The sequence below is a fragment of the Misgurnus anguillicaudatus genome, chromosome 17, assembly GCF_027580225.2.
Source record: "Misgurnus anguillicaudatus chromosome 17, ASM2758022v2, whole genome shotgun sequence".
Classification (NCBI taxonomy): Eukaryota; Metazoa; Chordata; class Actinopteri; order Cypriniformes; family Cobitidae; genus Misgurnus; species Misgurnus anguillicaudatus.
Window position 1 is genome coordinate 32,363,411 of NC_073353.2, and position 18,889 is coordinate 32,382,299.

Below are 18,889 nucleotides of genomic sequence, written 5' to 3' on the forward strand. Positions count from 1 at the left end.
GCACACAGACTCACACCAGAACAGGTATATGTGGGAAACACTACTGCTAACCTTTTGTTAAGTCATGATGAACTCGATCATCCATCTCTGTCAGTAACATCCGTGACTGTTGACGTTTATGCGAAAAAAAGAAAGTACATGGAGGAACGCAGAGTTAAAACACTTTTCACTGTTATGTGACAGAGACGCGCTGGCTGCACGCAACATGAGCGAGGGGAGGGGGCGCGCACTTTTGAGGTGCTGCACGCAACAAGAAAGAGAGAGGGAGGCGCGCTGAACGCTCGCTAAAATGAATAAAGCTGTTTTAAATAGTACAATAAAAATTTAAAAATCATGGGAATCATGAAAAAATCTATTTGTGGCAGCCAGTGTTGAGTCTGTGGTGGGCCGCCACAGATAAAACAATGTATGGGAAACACTGTAATCCATGTACCCCTGTTTTTCTACCACAGGCCAAAAACATGCAAGTTAGGTGATTTGGAGACGTCAAATTGCCCATCACCCAACGTGTTAATGGATCAACTTGTGCATATTCACTTGTGTATGGATTAACCAGTTCTCACCATAAATATAGCCATAGATGCTGGAATAGCTTTAAGAATAAACAAACAAACAATTCAAATGTACGTTGTCATTGGAAGTGTTCATGTATTTCTGGAGTGTTATATGTTTTAGGCACCATATGGGCTTTGCATGCTGATGTCCGAATTTTTCATATTTGTCATCATTAAAACATGTCACGCACAGAAACCCTGCACTGAATGGCTCTGAATTGTCAAAATTGAACACAATCTGAATAACAATAGTTTTGGAGGCTGTGATTGACACAACATAAGGTCGTGTTTTTTTACATGCGAAAATATCGGAAGAAAATTTTCATCTTTATTACTTACTAGTAGATAAAATCTGTGATCATAACATACAGCATATAACCAGAAGTATTCAACTCGTGTACACTGTATGTGTCAGTGGGTAAGATGTCTTATTCGTCAAAAGCCCAATTGATATGTATAGTAATAACATAATAGTAATAACATAATAACTTACAAAATCTGGGATCGACATGCAAGAAATCTTATATTTCTCTGCAATTGTGTTGATTGAAGTGTGGATTTATAAAACCGTTTGTTTCTTTTCCTATTCATGCTTCTCTTGAATTTAATTTAAAAACTACGCATGAAAGAAATGAGCTTATCCAACAACCATATGACTGCTACAAATGAGGTTGCAAACATGCAATGGAGATTAAAAATACAAAAAAGCTCTTGGAGTAATAGAAGTATTGGAGATAAGCTAATTCTAGTCTGTATATAAGCTTGTTAAAAACATTATCTCTTACTTTAAGTGCTGAAATATTTGATCTCCATAACTTGAAATAAAGCAGACATTTCAAGGCTTTAAACTTTTAAGATCTATAAAAGCAATTCTAGAATGATAGGGGACTATAATACATCGTTCTTGTGTATACCCCTTTATATAATTCAGCTCAGTTAACTTTATTAAATAACTCATCTTTCATTTTATTAGTCAAATAAAATATAAAAGACATATTTAAAATGCATTTTAAACCTTTTATAGAGGTTGAACCTGTCACTATAAGAAACCATCCATGCCATCCATGTGAAAACCATCAGAACAACAAAACTGTGCAAAACATCAATACAGCTTTGCATAGAAATATGAAGGAAATCACGAGTGCTTTTTGAAAAGACAGAATGGCCCCTACTGTGAAGTGAATGTAGCCCCTATATCAAGAACAATCGGCCGTCAGCGAAGTCTTCCCCTGACCCCTACCTTACTCCATACAGCATTTCAATGGTTCATTGATTGAGCAAGATTAGCCTTTTATGCAGCATGGTATTAAAAGATGCCAATCTTCAACTGCCATTTATGTCAGCTGTGATGCCCAGCTGTCTGGCTCAGTGTGGTGAAAACCAGCGGCCATTCAGACCCGAGGCAGAGTAATTGCATGTAATGCTGTCTATTGTGAGAAGCAATCACTGAAACTGGGCCGGATTTACAGTTGCATGCGCATGCATGTGAAGACGGAAGTGAGCGATTCACGAGATGGTTAAGGAGGCTGATTCATGAAACAAAGTTTTAGCTCAGAATGGCAAAAAAGCTAAAAGGTTTGTCAGTTTAAAACATTTACAAAGCTTTTATACCAAAAAGATTGCTGTATAATTTCGCTTTAACCATTTTATCGCTAATGTTACCACCCTATCCCAAACCTTACCCCAAACATTTTTTATACAAAAATTTAAAAAAATACGTAATGTATTCTTTTTTTAATATAGTGCAACATAATGGAAAAAAATGTGTAGGAAAATGTTTGTAACAATAGTAACAATATAGCATTTAAAAGACAATTTACGCAGCTAATACAGTCCTACCCCTAAACCTACCCAAAACAGAATTAAAAAGCATAATAGACAGACAAGTGTAATCACAAACCATTTATTTCTTATTTATTGCGAAAAGATGTTAAAATGATGATGTGCTACAGCCGAGTCCTCTCTGGAGTATATGAAGTACAGAGAAGTATTAAAGAAATTTCAAAAAAGTACATCGACTAAAAGACGGAAATGTCGCAAACATGACACAGCACGCCAGAGCCAATGAGCGTTTGATATCACTATAAAGCAATGCGTAAAAGCTTTTGGAGGGACAATATTTGAATTCAAATTCATAACGAACGCGAGATTTGACGTTTACAGTCGACTTGCTGCTGAGAACTGGGATCAAGATCGCTGGATAAAGGGCTGAATTTGGATCTATTCTTCGCAATCGTGTGATTGTATTTTAAAGATATGGATTACAGTGAATTAATAAAATTATAATTTTTTGTTTATTTATGTTGCATTTTGGTGTAATTACTGTTGCATAGAAGAAGACTTTTTTGCTTTTTATGTGTCATGGCAAACAAACTAAATATTACAAAATGGTTAAATTATTACCTAAATGTTATTCAGTTTAAGGTTTTAAAGTAGGGATGCACCGATTGTTCAGCAATCAAAATTATTTGGCCAAAAATAGCACATTTTCGGTGAAAAATATACGAATTAATTTTACTGAACAATGAGTTCTTTGTTGACGCGATCAGACTGAGAGCCGCGCAAATGCAGCAAACATGTTGGTAAGCATTTTAAAGTGTCAGAGAAAGACGCGAAAACATATAGCACTAAGTTTCATTAAGATCGTATTAATATCCGTTTAGCCTTTGCTGTTTCATTTTGTTCGGCTTCGGACAAGAATTTTGCTTTCGGTGCATCCCTATTTTAAAGTGTAGTCTTGTTTAATATTATGTAAATATCTGAAAGTCATGAACATTTCATAAGGTAAATGAGTACACTGTCTTAAATAAATAAGACGTTAAAAAAAATCATTAATATAAGTACTAAATTCCAATGCCCGCAATTTCACAAGACTTTCTTAAGATGTCAAATAAATCTTTGGTGTACCTAAAGTACATATGTGAAGTTTTATCCCAAAATACCCCACAGATAATTTATTATAACATGTTAAAATTGACACTTTCTAGGTGTGAGCAAAAATGTGTCTTTAAATGCAAATGAGTTGACCTCGGCACTAAATGCCAGTGCTGTGGTTGGATAATGCAGATTAAGGGGTGGTATTATAATAATAAGATCCCCTTCTGACATCACAAGGGGAGCCAAATTTCAATGACCTATTACTGGGTTGATCTTTTTTACATTTTCTAAGTTGATAGAAGCACTGGGGACCCGATTATAGCACTTAAAAAAGTCAGATTTTCATAATATGTCCCTATATAACTTTAATAGTTATGAATAGGAATACGTACAAATCTGTACAGCTGTTAATACGTAAATAATTAACATATTAGTCCTGTCAACACATCAATATTATAAATTTCATCTTGTATAAAACCCCAAGTAAATATATGTGTGTGTGGTACAAGCACACCTTACATAAAAATATCGACAAATATGTTATCTGGGAATAGCAAACCTCAAAGAGTTGCTACCGGTCAATCAGAATTAAGCATTCCAACGAGCCATGTAATAAAGTTACATAACCCAACACCAGTTCCAGTACTATAGCGAATAGGTCAATATCAAACTGAAACTTGAACAGATCTGTGTCACACCATAATGTGTTGGAGAGACCTGGGAACAAGTTTTTCACGAAAAGTAAAATAGACTTTCAAAAAAGCAGCACAAGCAGTGGCAACTGAGGCGTGAAGCTTAAAAATGCTATAAAAAGCTTCAGAAGTACAAACAAAGATAAAAAGACTCATCCAAATGCTTAAATAAGTAAATTCCCAAAGCTAAATGCCACGAAGCCCAACACTTAAAATGACGCATTACAATGTGTTCTCTCTCTAAGGCGTTAAATGTTACTTCTTCATGCATGCCAATAAAAGCAAGCAAAATATTTTTCGACATGAAAATGATTGAAAGATGTGCTGCGTGGAGAAGCGGAAAGAAGAAAAACAAAAGAAAATCTGCGGTTTTCGGAAATACAGACAGGGCAAGCACCAGATATAAAAAATAAAGGAATGCCAAACATTGTTACAACAGCCATACAACAAAAGGCAAGTGAGATACACTCAATGTTGAACTACAATCAAGTTTTTTCCTGAAGTTTAAGAAAAGTCCACTGGTGAAGCTGTCATATGCTGCGTTTTAAAAATATCACACTTTTCGGTTTGTGATGGCAACTACAGTTGACAGAAACACTTTATTATGCAAGACCTGTTTGGGGGATACTGCTAGCAGTTCGCAAAATGTCTCTAAGCTTTGAGATGCTGTGAAATGTGTGTGTTTGTGTCTTAACCTTGCTTCAGTCAGCTCTGTTTTTATATTGCATCCACACATTTACATATTTATCATTGCAGTCAAACTATTTGCACTGTTGTCATTTCTGACATATGACAAGAATAATAGTAAACTTTTCCCAAACTTTTAGATTGACACCAAATTGTGCAAAACTATGAGTATGGTTTTCTTGAAATCGTGGCTAGCACATTAAAGGAAACATATCATGAAAATCTGACTTTTCTAAGTGCTATAACTGGGTCCCCAGTGCTTCAATCAATGTAGAAAATGTGAAAAAGATCAACCCAGTAACTTAGTTTTGGTAAACCATTCTCTGCAAGCATGCAAAAAATAGGTTGATATTTAGCTCCTCTTGTGATGTCAGAAGGGGATAACAGCGTCCCTTAATCTGCAGTATCCAACCACAGCTCTGCCATTTAGTGCAGAGATCAGCTCATTTGAATTTAAAGGACACACCCAAAACAGAACACAAACCTACAAAGTGGCAATTTTAACATGCTATAATAAATTATCTATATAGTATTTTGAGCAAGAACTTTACATATCTGGGGACACTAAAGATTTATTTGACATCTTAAAAAAGTCTTGCGAATTGCCCCCTTTAAAAAAAGGATAATATCTCTCTCTCAAATGGATTTTTGCTGCTTGTTCAATTTAGTTAATGTAAATGACCTCTTGCAACACAATTCTTGAGCATTTTGTTACAGCTTAATCACATTGGGTGCAATCAATTTGAATTTGTCTAATGGACGTTTATTCAATCCATTTGCATTTGGACTACATGAATAATTTTCAATGACTATAACCACACGCACCACATTTTTAATCCAACCGCTCCATCCACCCCTATAGCTTATTTAATTCAGCATGTCTTTATGCGATTAAATGCCACCTCTGTAGGCAGCTCTGTATGCAATTGTGCACAAGATACAATGTAATGCAAATGTTAGATACATTAATGTACCTGATAAAGAATTGTAATTATATACATTAAACTACACCTACACCATCGAATTGTTTGATCATTGAGATATGCAATTGTAAGAAATACTTATGACATTATCCAACAAAACCCAAACCTCTGAATAAATTACAACATAGTCGGAATTGGAGATCTCTTCAGTCTGTGATTTGGCCTCCATTAATTATAAACATCACCAAGTGAACAAAGAAACTAAAAATGCACACGGTATTTTTATACCATTCATTATCCCTATTTGTGCCATCGAAAATAACAAAAGGCATCACTGAAATGCAGGCTAATCTTCTTTCATATTGCTTCCATTTATATCATCATCATTGATGGAGCATTCTGTTTTCTCTTGGCTTTACTCAGACTGACTTCAAATAAAACCAGAAAGCTTTGTAGGATTTAGCACTGTGAGGCCTGTTTACAATCAATCAACACATGGGATTTACTGAATATTTTGTGAAGGATTAGACAAATGTGAATTCTGCGAGACCAATATTATTTCAATTCTACATAATGTTAATATATAGGCCTGGAAAGTATCAGGTATTTGTCAGGTGTAAACACAGACGAGAGAGACGAGATACAAATAACAGGTAAGTTTAATAGTATTTAGAGTACATCAATGAAGCAGGTCAACTAAGATGACAGGATTCCTTCGGAGACTTCCGCACACACGCACACACACTTCTTGACAGTCATGAATAAAAATGAATAGAGGAGACAATAACGTGTCTTTTGATACTTTAGCTAGATTATCACACTAGATTATCTACAAAGAAGAACACAACTACTTATTTGTGATAACCAGATTACTACAAACCAGGGCCGGGTTTCCCAAAAGCAGCGTAAGGCTAAGTAGATCGTAAAAACGATCGTACGAATCATCTTAGAATTACGGGCTGTTTCCCAAAAGCTTCGTAACTTAAGTTGCACTTGAAAATCCTCGTAGATCTACGAGTGCTCTGGAGTAATCGTTCATTCATAAGTGCATTGTAAGACAACAGAGTTACAAGGTCACCTGCAGGACAACCAGCAAATTGCACTCCTGCAATGACGATAATGTAATGTTTTAAATGTTTATTTATTTATTGGGCTCTTCTTTGTTTATTTTATATTAAATATATAATATAATATATTTAAAATTCAAATGAGAAATCAAATTTAAAAGACTAAACATAAATTAATAAAGAAGGAAAATGTATTTTGTACAAGTTGGTAAAAAAAAATTATTTTGGTAAAATTTGGTATAGCAAATTGATAAATGGTTCATACCGATTGCTGCTATAATTCATCTAAACATTGTTTTGAAGGGAAATGGCATCTAATTAAAGAAACCAAATAAATATTTACGGTACAATGCAATAATCCATAATAATAAGTAAACATAGATAATAAACAACAAATAATAATAATAATCTAAATTATAATAGAAACGCAGAAGGCATTTCGCAGTGGGACGAGTCCTAACTAAATACGGAAAAGAATATTTAATAAATTATTAAAACATTTAAAAAGTCATTGAACAATAATAAAAATATATTATTAAAAATATTAGTGCACATCGGCTGAAGATCATTAGCCTAAACAAGCTTCTGCTACAAATTCTAGTCATTCTATTGGTGACATTTCAGCACTTAACAAATGGATAGCGACTCGTAAGTAGCACTTAAAACCCAGCTGCGAGCGATCGTTTCACGTGCATCTTTGGGAAACGCATGTAAATGAACAACGAATGTTCGTTAAGTAGCTCGTAGAAAGCGCTCTTAAGTGCTAAGTTCAATCGTTATCGGGAAACCCAGACCAGAACTGGAAATATTAACTCTAGGGCTTTTCACACTGCGCTTAAAGCTCCAATAACACACGCTGTTTCTGCGTATCTGATGTTAATCTTGAGCAGTGATTGGAATAACGGTGTTATAAGTAATCGGTGTTACTAACGGAGTTTTTTTTCAGTAACGAGTAATCAAATAAACTACTGTTTCCCCCGTTATAACGCCGTTATCATTACTTATATAAAAATGATGTGCGTTACTAAAATTGATCTCACTGAAGTGATTTTCACCCGTGTAGGCTCGCTCTCTCAACCAGACACTGTTTTTCTCTTGTGTGTGTGTTGGGAGAAACATAACTGATGATGATTGGTGTGTGCTTGTTAGAAGGGGTGGGACAACCACATAGCTGATGATGATTGGCTTAACTTCCATCGTTAGCCAACCATAGGCAAAGTTCACGCACAAGCATGCATAGTCCGACCCCGAGCAGTATAAAAAAGTCTGAGCAACTTGGTCACTTAGTCGCTAGATTTAGCAACTTTCTATCACTTTAGCGACTTAATTTCCAAAAAGCAACGAGGACAAATCTAGCGATCTTTTCTAGCGTGGTTGGAGGCTTTTGTAGACTGACATGAAAACACGCGTCGTTCTCTCTTCTCAAGAGCAGCGGCTGCTGCTGCTGTACCCCATGCATCTCAAACAAAGCACTGACAGGCAGCCCAGTCATCGCGCAGCAATCACTCAGAACACACTGGCGACAGGGCGATGGCAAATACAATGAGCTTAAAGGTAGCGGTCGCAAACACGAAGTGTAATAAGCACTACTTTTCCATTGTTTATGTGAAAGGCATGAATGTTTGTGTAATGTGCAAATTATGCCCAGGAAGAAAAAGTCTCTCCATGACTGTGGCAAGTAATTCTGATCTAATAAAGCACCTCACATCGTCACATGCTGCCACAAAATTGGTGGTTTCTCTTTAGTATCCATTTTATTCATTTAACATATTTAATTTTAAGGGGCATCCAAGTTATTTGAAATTAATTATAATTTATGCAGTAATGCAGTAATTACTTTTCCTGGTAATAAGTTACTTTTATAATAATGTAACGCAGTTATAACTAATTATTTTTTTAAAGTAACGTTCCCAACACTGATCTTGAGAGTAGTATATAGAGTAGTACTACATCCTTCATATCTCCGAAGAGTCTTTTGTTTGATCAAATTTATAAAAAAACAGATCAGCTGTAACGATTCTTTCCGATAACACATGGAAACATTCGGAAGAAGGAGTCACAAGCTGCGGGAGGAGCGAGTCACGAGTCATGCAACACTTCATACAACACTGGATAACTTATGATTCACTACATGTTCGTGTGGTTTATATAATATGCACGCGCCTATTTCCAACATAAGACAGAAGTCTTACTTACCGCACGCAACTCATGACCCGGTAAGGACATTTCAACAAATCCAGCGTTAAATGAACACACACGCAAAACTCCGCACCTACCTAGGATAAACAAACTATATGCATTGTTTCCATAATGCTGACTTACTTCTCCTTACATCCAAAAACATACTTTTTCTTTCATGCCATTGTTGAGTCTTGATATAAAACAAAGCGGTCGCGTGAATTGATGCCTGTGACTTCTAGCGTGCTTGGTTTTTGCTCTACTGCTGATTGACATGTGGGCGTGCTTTTCCAGGCGAGGTGCCCATAAAAGGAAATAATATGTAAGATCTACCCATGATACCTAAACTGTACCCGTGTTCAAAAAAGCTTTCAGAAACTTGTACGAACGCTGGCGAAGTGCATTCATCACAGAAATACTCATGTCCAACTGTTTTTTTTGACACTTTGCATTTGTTAAGCATGAGGAAACCAACTTTTCTAATTGTGTTAATAAGTCAGAATGCATGAAATACTGTTGATACCCCTCTTTAACCCTGGGTTATCTTCGTTTTATACCACGGGTCTGTTGAATGCTGTATTCTGATTGGTTGAGAAATGTTCCATGGGTATGCATTATTTTTCGAGAACCGCACACCTAACTTTTCAAATGTCTTAAAAATAGGCACCAGAGCCATGTTTGTGGTAACCATGGTATAAGCGGATTGAGGTCAGCTGAAGCGGGAGGCGCTTGCTGTTTTTTGTTTCCCATGTAAAGAGCAGCTCGCATGGCGTCTCTTGCATCTGCCATGCTATCTTTTGACTGACTGTAGCTAGCGAAGTTAGATGAGGTTGACTCGCAGCACTCAACAAGTGTTTTTTTCTCACTTGGCAAGCCGACCTGACGTGACATGGCATCGACGATTCCATTTTTTAAGTTCGAGGTTGTGACTTAATTTTGATTGATTTCGATTTAAAATCGAAATTTTCACACCCTTACTAACTATGGTTAACTCTGAAAGCTCTGAAAGACAGGCTTTATAGGCTGTGTAACAAAATGACATTCAAAGTATAAATCGAGAGCGCTTTGATTCTTTGATCATCTTGATTCAAATGATTCTTTGATCAGAAATGCAATCAAAATTTAAAATTAAAAATCAAATTTAAATGTACAGTATAGCAAAACTATCCTCTATATTCTTTCCGGGGTGCATTTTAATGTTTTAATGCATAATCAGATGCAGGCACACAACATTGTGGGATATCAAAGGCAGTAAAGGACACATCTATGCTGCCTTCAAAAATCGATCAGATGAAGGAATCTCAGGAGACAGAAAGTGAAGCAAACATTGGATTTTGACGTGCCTTGATGCTTTCCCAATACAGTCTCCAAAGAAAGCATTTTTCAGTTGTTGAATGCACCCCATTTCACAATGACAGTACAAGACACACACTAGATAATTCAGGCCCTTAAGTGACATGACTTTAAAAATGAGACTCAAATGAATGTCCTGTCAAGGAAGGGTCATTTACCCTCAGTGGAGATAGATGTGATGGTCGAATCGTGCTGTGACTGCCATCCCACCTTCTGATTGAGACTCTCTGCTGTCGTCTAAGAGAGGAACGAGATCCTTTTGACGTATGATTTCAATATAGTAGAGCATTGATTGCACTGAGCTTACAATCTGTACTGCAACTAACACGCATTACACAATAAAAACAAACCAATGGTTTTTGTTACAAATTCTGTCTCTCCTGAACCCAAAACGCAAATGTAAGACTGTAACCTATTCAGTATACTGTCAGAAAAAATGGTCTTAAAGAAATAGTTTAATATTGAAAATGAGTAGACTATGTTATTACCATAACTAAGAATTGTTGATACATCCCTCTATCATCTGTGTGCGTGCACGTAAGCGCTGGAGCACGCTGCGACACTTCGATAGCATTTAGCTTAGCCCCATTCATTCAATGGTACCAATCAGAGATAAAGTTAGAAATGACCAAACACATCAACGTTTTTCCGATTTAAGACGAGTAGTTATACGAGCAAGTTTGGTGGTACAAAATAAAACGTAGCGCTTATCTAAGCGGATTTAAAAGAGGAACCACATTCCACGGCGCAATAGCACCCTTGGGAGCACTTCGACTTGCCTGAAAAGTCCGCTCCCCTTCTCCCTCTCATAATGGGAGAGGGAGGGTGTTACTGCGCCGAGTCGAAGCACTCCCAAAAGTGCTACCACGCCACAAAACATAGTTCCTCTTTTAAATCCGCTTAGAAAAGCGCTACGTTTTATTTTGTACCACCAAACTTGCTCGCACAACCACTCGTCCCAAATAGGAAAAACGTTGATGTGCTTGGTCACCTCCAACTCCATCTCCAAATGGCACCACTGAATGAATGGGGCTAAGCTAAATGCTATCGAAGTGTCGCAGCGCGCTCCAGCGCTTACGTGAACGTACACAGATGATTGAGGGATGTATCAACTCTTCTTAGTTAAGGTAAAGTTTAATATTGAAAATGAGTAGACTATTCCTTTAACCGGTCACTGGGGCATGTCCTAATATGTACCATACAGGTAAGTATACATTTGGTACCAATATGTACTACTAATATGATTTCTTTGGATGCAATTTCTGCAAATGTGTGCAAAGGGTACAGTCCCAGTGACATCTAGGGAGCATTTTTGTATTTTTTTTCTGACAATTTACAACCTCCAGAAAGCCCACTTGGCAATGATAGAATCACACACAGGCCCTAACCAATGTCTCCACGCTAAATAACTAACAACATAAATAGGCAATGTTTTCTCTTGCGAAAATTGCACATGTTCCCTCTTATCAGGCAGCATTAAAAGAAACCAATATTTTCCTAAATGAGCCTTGCCGCTGGCCACTGCATCTGCAGTCCTTCACTTAATGAATCCTTCTAATAGCAGTACCTGTTCAGGACACAGGTGCTCTGCAAATTGCTCGCTCTAAATGATTAACAAGCAGCTGTACTTCTCTATGCCAAGTACACCGTTCTGCCCGGAGCTGTGCGTCTGCTTGGAGATGACATGATGGCCTGAACACTTAATAATTTAGACAACTTTTCAAAACATGGAAGTTGGGGTGTGACCTTGGAAAACGATAAACAAAGTGTACGCCCGGGGGAACAATAATCGCATAAGATGAAATAACAGAGGGACTGAATTAATAATTGTATTTTTCTAAAGTTAACTTCTCTGTGCTTTAGCCAAAGGGAAAATATTGCTATAAGCAAGAGTAAGCTGATTAGATAGGGCTTAGTAAATACACACATGCCATATGTGCAAATGAACATTTGATGTGTTTCATCTGTATGCCACTAGTGTCACCAAAGGTCTAACAAAGTTAGCTGAACAAACTCGGATTGGCAGAGCGAGCATGGAGTTGACAAGACCAAACACATCTAACATTGGAATCAGAAAGCTTATCTGAATAATCTTGTGACTGGTGACCTATGTTTGCAACTAACAGCCGATTGTTTGAAACATGGAAAGCAGTGATGCACAGATTGCGGTTACAGGCTATCTGCGAATCAGATGGTCTATATAATAGAAAATAACATTTTGATTTATTGCGGATGGGTCGGGGGTATATGCAATAAACCATTAATGATGGAAATATCATCTGCGTTCTCTGAAATGTGAACGTGTAAATGTAAAGAGCTAGGCATGTGACATTTAAAGGGTGTGCAGTGCTGTATGTACAGTATGTGTCAGCCACAATAATTTTACTTTTAATAAATGTTCTTTAAAAGCAGCACACTTCAGTGTATTAAAGGTTCTTCACACCGGGTGCAACACAAGTGTGAGATGGGATGGCATGATACAATTAAAATACACTACATGCGTTCATTTTCACAGATTGCGTCACATATATGAAATACAGACTTAGGGCCCTATCGTACACCCGGCGCAATACAGTGCAATGCGCAACGCAATTGTCTTTTGCTAGTTTCAACCCGGCGCAAAAGATCATTTTCACGTTTAGCGCCACGTTATTTAAATCGCAAATGCATTTGCGCCCAATTTTGCGCCCATGGGCGTTCTGGTCTGAAAACGCAGCCCAGTCTCACGAAATTTCGTTATATAGTCACGTATTTTTTGGATTCTTTTTTCATGCTATTATCACAAAATTTTGTGTTTTTTTGTGATTGTATAACGAATTCCTGTTTTTGTGTGATTATCACGTATTGGTTACTCAACTGTTTTGTCCTATTTTCTTACCATTGTCGCTTCGGTTTAGGGTTAGATTTCCATAAAATTACATCCTTAACCAAACCCAACTCTAACCCTAACGCCAGGCTAAATATAAAAAATAAATCAGAAAAAATAGTATAAACCAATATATAAAGTGACATTCTAATGCAAGCACCAAATCTGACACTAAACCGAAGCGACAATGGTTTAAAAATAGGAAAAAGCAGCTGAGCAACCAATACGTGATAATCACACGAAAACAGAAATTCGTTATACGATCACGAAAAAACACGGAATTTCGTGATAATAGCACGAAAAAAGAATAAAAAAAATACGTGACTATATCACGAAACTTTCTGAGACTGGGTAGGAAAACGAGGTGTGTTCAGGCGCATTGTTGGCGCATTGCTATTTTGAGGCAACTAAAATAGACCACGCCATTGACCAACAAAAACCTGGTCTAAAGTCAATGGTGCCATAATTTTTTTTTGATAATTAATGAGCGTTTGCTTATCACACACATGGATGCGCAGCAAAACACAACCCTTTTTATAATATAAAAATTAAATGATTCAAATGTAAACAATTATTATTGAGTCTCTTGGACATAAATGAGGGCTAAGACGTTAAAAGGCGTAAAGAGCTGCTTCACCTGTAGCCTGGTAAGTAAATAAATGATTTGCTTTAAACAAATGCATCTATTTTAAATGTTTTTTAAATGCTACCCCACTGATTTATTGTATATGATGACTCTGCACCTGTGGATATGGTGAAATGATAAACACTTTTTAAAAATCCCATGGCGCTGTCCAAGTTCTGAATAAAGCAGTTTTAGAGTACAAACCTTTTCTTGCATATTTGCAAATTATTTCATGAGATTACATTAATTATATAGGATATCAATACATTCACAGCAATTACAAGCCTGATTTTTACTTCCATGACTGAAAGAGAACGGATTTTAAAGGTTTTAATAAAAATAATAATAATTGAAATACAAATAAAAACAACACAATTTTTAACATTAATCTTAAACTGGTGGTCTTCTTCCTCTGCTTAGTTTTTCAGTTGACCAATTTTGCTTTCTAAATACGGATTAGGCATGGTGCCAGGCACAACTGGCTTTTAAAGGGGATGAAAGCTGGGACTCTCATTGTTTTATTGCACATTACGCCCAAAACACACCCATTACTCATTACGAAAGCAGGAACAACCATTTTAGGCTACTATGCTCTTATGAATCAGATAAATGACAAAGCAGGTAGCAAGATGTTGGTTTACAAACTGTAATTTTTTATCAGTCAGTCAGCCACGTTTGTGTATGTATGTACCATTATAATCACAATGGCCATTTTGTGTAAGAACAGACGCGGTACGCGGAAAGATCAATAACAACAAATGGTGCCAGCTTGCCAATCAGAGCAGAGCAGGATCACGAAAAAGAGGGGAACAGACTGAATCTTTGAACTGCTTCAAATAAACATCCTGAGAAATTAAGCGATATATAGATGTATATTTTGAGTTTTTTTTTTTTCTTGAGCTCGTATGTATCAAACCTGTTGTAGGGGAATCTAAAACAATATTAAGCAACTTTAAAATATCATCTAAAGAGCACTTTAAATGAACTGAATTTAATAACACTGCAAACATTACCACAGCCTCCAAATCTACATTTATAAATGTGTTAACATCTTTGAATGTAAAAGCCTGGAGCACAGCTGTCTAGGTTTCTTCACTGGGAAGACAACACACCGCAGGCTACAGATACTAATGTGATGCTTCTCAGATATTTCATGCGCACCTGTCGGAGTCCCACTTCTGTGGCTTTCTTCATCACCTGAGTGCAGTTGAGTTGGCCGTGTCCTTGGGCAGTTAACCACATGGATAATGAGCTGCAGTTTCTCATCTGCCTCTCAAGCTGAATATGTTCAGGACTAGGTATGGGTATTGTTAAGATTTTTACGGTATTACTACTCCTTCCGACACTGCTTATCGATCCGATACTATAACGCTATTCTTATTAATACCTTTTTCATGAAAACAAAAAACAAAGTATGTTTAAAATAAAATAACATTGTAAATGTGTAATTTCCCCTATGTAAAACTAGCATAGTTTTTATCATAAGTTGTTTTTTTTAATTGTTCGAAATAAAGATTTCATTCATTCATTAACCTCTTAAGCACAGAGGCTAGTGTTGTAGTCAAGACCACCTAAACCAAGACCAAGTCATGACCAAGACCGAGACAGGCCGAGACCGAGACAAGACCAAGACTTTAAAGGGTCAAGACCAAGTCAAGACCAAGACCAAGTCAGGCCGAGACCAAGTCAAGACCAAGACCAGTGCAAGTCACTGCATTAAAACACTTATAATAAAATGTGGAATATGCATATGATTGGGCACTTCTTGTCTGTGTGCGTGCATGCGTGCGTGTGTCTGTGTGTGTGTGTGTGTGTGTGTGTGTGTGTGTGTGTGTGTGTGTGTGTGTGTGTGTGTGTGCATGCATGTGTGCATGTGTGTGTGTGTGTGTGTGTGTGTGTGTGTGTGTGTGTGTGTGTGTGTGTAGTGTATGCCATCAGAGAAGTTGATAAAATAATCAAAGGCATTGCAGATATGTGGGAATTTATCTTTGTCTATAAGCAACTAAAGAGCTGAAATCAACTTAACCATTTAATCTGAACTGTCTTTCTATGGCTTGCCATCCACTTAACACAATGCAGGTGTTTTTAGTAATAAAATTTGAAAATTTGTCATTGGGAGAAACGTAAACAATGCTTAAACAATGTCAACATCATATGCCAAACCTGAATAAACTGCATAAAATTAATGATAAAAAATAAACGATGTGCCATAGTTGTGGTCTTGACCGGTCTTGAAATAAAATTCCGAATCCTCTTTGTCTGAGACCAAGACGAGACCGAGTAAAAATGTGGTCGATTCCAAGACGAGACCAAGACCTTTAAAAAGTGGTCTTGAGACCAGTCTCCGAGACCGGCCTCGAGAACTACGGGATTTCCGCCTGGATTTGGCCTACCCAAGGATCAATTAATATTTTTTACAGTTGGGTAAAAAAGGTTTAAGTTTAGCAGCATTTTTAGGATTGTTAAATTAACTCAGATTTCTAAATAAGAGATGCGCAGAAAATTTCATTCATGTCATCTCATTTATATAGGTTACACACTGCACACACATATTATTAGTGCTTAAGGGGTTTGTAATGTAGCACTGTTCCAGCAAACGTGATTGTGTCTGCCCGAATATTATTTTGTTATTCGTAAGAACACATTATTCGTTTTGAAGCCATTATCCTTTCCGAATAACGTATTCGCTTCGGGCACATCCTTGTAAAGATAAACATCTTAAAGATAAACATTTTAATAGTGTAAAATTTTGATATTTTTGCTTTATTACTTTAAAAGACTACTACTAACCAGCCTGAATCATAATATATAAACATGCCCAAAAGCCCAAGCAAAACATATAAATCATGTAAAAAAGCAGATTTTAGTCTTTTGTATTCTAAACACCTCTGATAGTTCTCTCGCAGTCTTTGAGATCCACAGGGCTGTCAGTAACACTCCTAAGGGTTTCATCCCTCCATTTCTGCTCATAGCTCAGAGATGAGGCCACGGGTCTCAGAGATACATCAAAGAACTGTCTGAGACTCATGCTTTCTGACACATTACAGAAAAATAAACACACACAGCTACAGCCAAACACACAAGACTGAAGTCTGCAGACTAATGGTAGATGCAAAAGCTTTGCTGAAACTAAAAAAATATGAGATGAGGGAAGTATGAAGAGTTTCTATTCAAAAGCTCTGAAGGATGCAATATACAGAGGTAGGACGATATTAAAGTATGTTTGAATTAGATGTTTGCTCAAGATCCTGTCTCTTAAAATCTCCTTTAAAGCTTGTGATATCCCACAATCTTTGGTGTGCGGTTAGGTTGTTGGAAAGAATAACAATGCCGTCTTATGGATCAGTGGAAAGTAAATGAATTTTTGTCTGATTTCTGTCTATGTAGGATTCTTTTTATAGGTCAGGAGTGAACTGCAACCAAAAGTAACAGTGAATCTGTCTTAAGCCGTAGTTCACTGACAATCGGGGCAATTTCGCCTTCATTATCATGGACAGCTTGTTAAAACACATGAACTGATAACAGGGTTCCCACACCTTAGTTAACTTCAAATTCAAGGACCTTTCAAGGACTTTTCAGGTCCAATACCCTCAAAATTCAAGGACTTAATTTGAGGACACATTTCAAGTGAGAGCAAGGTTACATCGTGTTACCTTTTAAGATACATTGTTACAGTTCCATTTCGAGGGAACTAGTACTGCGTCACTGCGGTGACACTTTGGGGACGCCTCCAGGGGTAAGTGCGTCAGAATGTGTATATCAAATTCAACCAATGGTGAGGCTTAATGACAAAGACAGGGTGATGCGGGAACCAGGAAGTATATCGCTATCTGAAATATTGCCAAAGATGGCGTTACAGAGATGCAGGAAGTATGGCAAGGGAGACGCAGCGTCTCGTTCCCTTCTCAGGTAACAACAGTTACATACGTAACCAGAGACATTTTCATGTGTCAAACATAACTATGCGAAAAAGCATTTTGGTATGAATCATCATTCGCATACAGAAGATATAAGCATTTAATGCGAACAGTTTAGCACGTGTGTTTAAAAAGTCTAGAATTTTTATGATATTATCCCACAGAAAATGACCTTTGCATTGCCATGTGTTACTAACTGAGCTAGGAACACATCAAAAATACATACTGTGTATTGTGCATTTTCATTTTCATAAAAGCCCCAAATGCTAAAGGTGAGAATATTTGTGTGACTTTGAGTGCATCTGAGGTTAGGATCTGTGCTGATATATGAAATCAAAGAGCCAATCACAAAGCTCTAATTTACTGTCTTATAACTGCTATTGTTTTGTTAACATATAAATAAAAATGGTGCAAAACATACTTTTACAAATAAGAGATTTCATGCATCCAGTTTATATATTCAACCTCAGCGCGCAAAAACACTGCAATCAGAAAAAACCCTGAATCAAAATGTATTCCAAAATTGCATGAATAATGCATGCCTTCAATACAGGAGGAGCTGTAAACACCAGCAACGTAAATGTGACATATCTCTATCTCAGAGGGGCAGATCAATCTTCTCATCAATGAACACCACCATCTTACTTGCCTTATAATGCATTCAACCTCAGCATGCTGGCTCTAACCTTTCAACACGCTGGCATTTACAATATATAACACCCAGTAATGCTGACAATCAACAAGATCAGTGAAGCTACAGTGCATTGAATATAGATTGGATTACTGGAGATACAGAGCCAAAGGTCTCACCTTGAAATGTAGTTGAGAGTGGCTTGCTGCAGTTGAGGGCGGAGTCAAAAAGTGCTGTCAAGTCTGACATTTCTCACTTTATAACTTGACCAGGAGGTTATCTACAAGCAAATCACATCACCATCATTCGTTGCTAATGAAGGGAAATTATTTTAAATATTGTTACATGAAGATAGATATAAAGAGCAATTATTGGTAATACATACAGTAAAGTTACATTTGTTAACACAAGTTAACCACATAGTTAATGTGAACTAGGGCTGTGCAAAAATCAGCTGCGATTCTCATGCGTGCTTTATCAGTAAATCAGGTTCAGTGATTAGTATTAAATCGTCATCAG

General features: G+C 36.9%; 1 long non-coding RNA gene across 1 annotated transcript in view; it reads right to left on the reverse strand.

Moving 5' to 3' along the window:
- LOC141350207 (uncharacterized) overlaps positions 1 to 18,643 on the reverse strand; it is a 42,546-nt gene extending 23,903 nt beyond the window's left edge. Inside the window, exon 1 of the long non-coding RNA XR_012358197.1 lies at positions 18,550 to 18,643. This is a non-coding gene — a long non-coding RNA (uncharacterized lncRNA). The remainder of the gene's footprint in view (positions 1 to 18,549) is intronic.
- Between the last annotated feature and the right edge of the window lie 246 nt (positions 18,644 to 18,889).